Source organism: Myotis brandtii, unplaced genomic scaffold, assembly GCF_000412655.1.
Source record: "Myotis brandtii unplaced genomic scaffold, ASM41265v1 scaffold69, whole genome shotgun sequence".
NCBI classification, from domain to species: domain Eukaryota; kingdom Metazoa; phylum Chordata; class Mammalia; order Chiroptera; family Vespertilionidae; genus Myotis; species Myotis brandtii.
The window spans coordinates 588,472-592,046 of NW_005370700.1; the positions used below are offsets into that span (position 1 = coordinate 588,472).

Below are 3,575 nucleotides of genomic sequence, written 5' to 3' on the forward strand. Positions count from 1 at the left end.
ATATATTTCTTGTATTATTTTAACCCGTGTCTGATAAACCAATTTGAGTAACAAGTAAGCCAAAAAAAGGGGAGTTTTATCTACATTAGATTTCCCCACAATAGTGAAATTCTTTTTCCTGTTTAAAACTGGAATAGACTCCCTCTTTCTTATCTTTCTATATTCTCACAATAGGATGTTGGGGTTCTTAGTTCCTCTTGGAAGGATTTTTACTTAAGAATTTTTACTTTGGGTGGATTTTTACTTAAAGAACTTTTATATTACTCTGAACTACAACCTTTTTACTCTGAATTACAACCTTTTATATTACCCTGAATTATAACTTTTCAGGCATGTTAAGTTTTTTTTTTATTTAATGTGAAATTCACCTAAAATAAAACCTTACCGTGACAACTTTCAAATTCCTAATAATGCAGTGATATAGTCAAATCAAATTTCCAAGCAAACTTATAAGCAAGTTTCTGAAAAATTTTTAGAAAAATATGTTTTACCACCACTAAATTATGCATATTTTTTAATTATTTTTTTATTTAAGTACAGTTTATATGCAATCTTACATTAGTTACATTCATTTCATATGTACGATATAGTGATTGGAATTTTTATACCTTACAATGTGATCACCCCACTAATGCTAGTAACCATCTGTCACCATGTAAACTTAAAATTTTTTAAAACTCTCAAAATACCAGGTTTTATAGTTGAGTTGTACCAAAGTTATAAGAAACAGATCATTCCCAACTTGTGCAAACTCATCCACCAAACAAAAAATGAAGAAACCCCAACCTATTCTAATAAGGCCACTATAACAAAAAACAGATCAGGACATAAAAGAAGGGAAAAAATTACAAGCCAATCTCAGTCATGAACACTTATCTCAAACAAAATATTGCATCAGAATTCAGTAATATAGAAAAGAAATCAAGAACAAGTTAGAATTAGCTCAAGAAAGGAAAGATGTTTTAGCATTATTATTGGAACTATAGAATTATTAATCACATGAATAGATTAAAAAAGAACATCCTATGAATATGCCCACAGTTGCAGAAAAAAAAGCATGTGATAACATTCACTAACCAGTCATCATTCATAATAAAAACTCTTAGCAAACTAAGAACACAAATAATTCCCTTGAGCTGACAAAGGGTATTTATCTAAGTCCTACTAACCTAAACTCTGTCCTAAACATCTAAGGCAAACTTCAATGTTAATATCAATCTCTTTAAAATCATTGATTAGACAAGTATCTACTGCTTCTTTTCAATACCACACTAGAGTTTTGGCCATTACAATAAGACAAAGAAATGTATTAAGGAAGAAATAAAATTGTCATTATTTAGATATGCCATTACTAGCTACATAGTAAACTCCAAAGAATCTATAAACATCATATTAGAACAAATAAGAAAATGTAGCAAGGTGGCACGATATAAGACAACACTAAAAAACAAACTGTATTTCTAAACACTACAGAAAAAAAATTTTTTTATAACATTTAAACTAATCCATATTGACAGAAATCAGGCCAGTGGTTCTTGGGGATGGGGAGAAGTGAGAGGAAAAAGGTAGAAGGGAAGGGGTGAAAAGGAACACAAGAAAACTTTTGGAGGTGATATGATCACTATCTTGATTGTGGTGACGGCTGTACATAGCTATCAAATTGCAATCGTGGGAGTATACAATTATAAAATGGTTATCAAAATGTGCATTTATTGTATGTTAATTATACCTCAGTGAAGTTTGGTGAAGCTATAGAGAAACGAGAACACTTGTACAATGAGGTGAGTGTAAAATGGCACAATAACTATGAAAAATAATTTGCCATCACTTTGTTATAGTAAATATACATATGCTCTTTATCCCAATAACTGCACTAAGTATGTGTCCAAGAGCAATATTTCTCAAGAAAGGAGGTCAAAATTCCTATAGTAACCAGTTTATTTTTTAGTTTTGTCTTATATCCAGCCACTTTGCTAAATTATAGTAACCTATAGGAATTATGGATTGAGCAGTTCTTCATTGTACATTGTGAAGGACTAATACTTTGCCTGACATTTTACTAAGTCCCTGCCCTGTATGTGCCAATAGAGTACCCTTATAGCTAAGATATTGATATTAACCATATACTCATCTATTTCTCCATTTCCCAGACCTTTGCAATTAAGGTGGAGTCATGTGACTAGTTCTGGCAAATGAGATGTGGACAGAAGTGGCATGTGTCACTTTTGCAGCCAAATATACATGAGCTGGTTAATGACCCTTCAGTTACCCCTTTCCCTGCCTAAGCAACAAAGGAAGGCCTCATGTTCTAAATGTTATAAGAGAGCAGAGCCTCCATCAGGCTGGGTCCCTATACAATTATGTAAAAAAAAAAAGAAATCCCCACCAATCCACAATGGACATATGGTGTGAGTGAGAAATAACTGCTATGATAAGTCACTGAGATGTGGGGGGTTTTGTTACCACCGCATAGCTTAGCTTACATCCTTGATAAGGCTGACTGTTAATCATTTGACAATTAATTAAAACACACGCACATATTACCAAATGTTCCCTTCAAGCACAGTAATCTACTTGGGAACTACTGCCCTAGAAACACTACTTGCATACTAGGAGGCATATAAACATAAGACTATTTCAGCAGCATTATTTATAATAATGAAAAACTAGAAGCAACACAAATGTCCATCAACAGAAAAATTTATTCAGAAATTATGGTAATTTAGAACATTTACAGAGTGGAATATTATACCGAAATAAAAACCACATATAGCAAGCAACATAGACTCTCATTATAAAACTTAATACTGAGTGAAAAAAATTCACTCACAGAAGACACACACAGTACAATGCCATTCTTATTCAGAGCAAAACCTAGCACAACATAGTTATATGATAAAACTTATTTAAGAAAATGATGAATATATATTCTAGGACAGTGGACACCTGTTGTGGAGACAATGGAACAGACGTAAAGAGAAACAAGTAGATGGGATTAGCCAAAGAATATATATGCATAACCCATATAAACAGACAACATAACAGTGTGGTAATGGCCAGAGGAAAATGGGGGGAGGGGTAGAGGGACTGGGTGGAGGTAGGCAAAAGGGGGAAAAATGGGGACATCTGTAATAGTATCCTACCTAATAATAGACAAACATGGTAATTGACCATACCTTCACTATGCCTCCCATGGCTAATCAGCGTGGTATGCAAATTAACCGCCAGAAAAATTGCAGCTAATTTGCATATTGCAGGCAGGGCGGGACAATGCGAGCCGCCAGCGCGAGCCGCCATCCAGGCCCCCATGTGCGACCCCAGAAGCCGCCTCCCTGTCGCCCGTGATCGGATCCGATCCTGGGCTGAAGCCCCAGAAGCCACCTGCCTGCCGCCCATGATCGGATCCGATCCCGGGTCGCTGGCCGGCCCCAGAAGCCCCAGAAGCCACCTGATATAGTAGTAACTCTATCAGTAAGCACTCTGAAAGTCAGTGGCATAAATGCACCAATTAAAAGACAGATTATGAGGGTGAATCAAAAACAAAACCCACTTTAAATATAAAGACACATATAGAT

The 3,575-nt window shown here is 35.2% G+C and overlaps 1 protein-coding gene across 1 annotated transcript in view; it reads right to left on the bottom strand.

Moving 5' to 3' along the window:
- The window catches only part of PHLPP1 (PH domain and leucine rich repeat protein phosphatase 1), a 212,964-nt gene that overhangs the window by 104,319 nt on the left and 105,070 nt on the right, over positions 1 to 3,575 (bottom strand).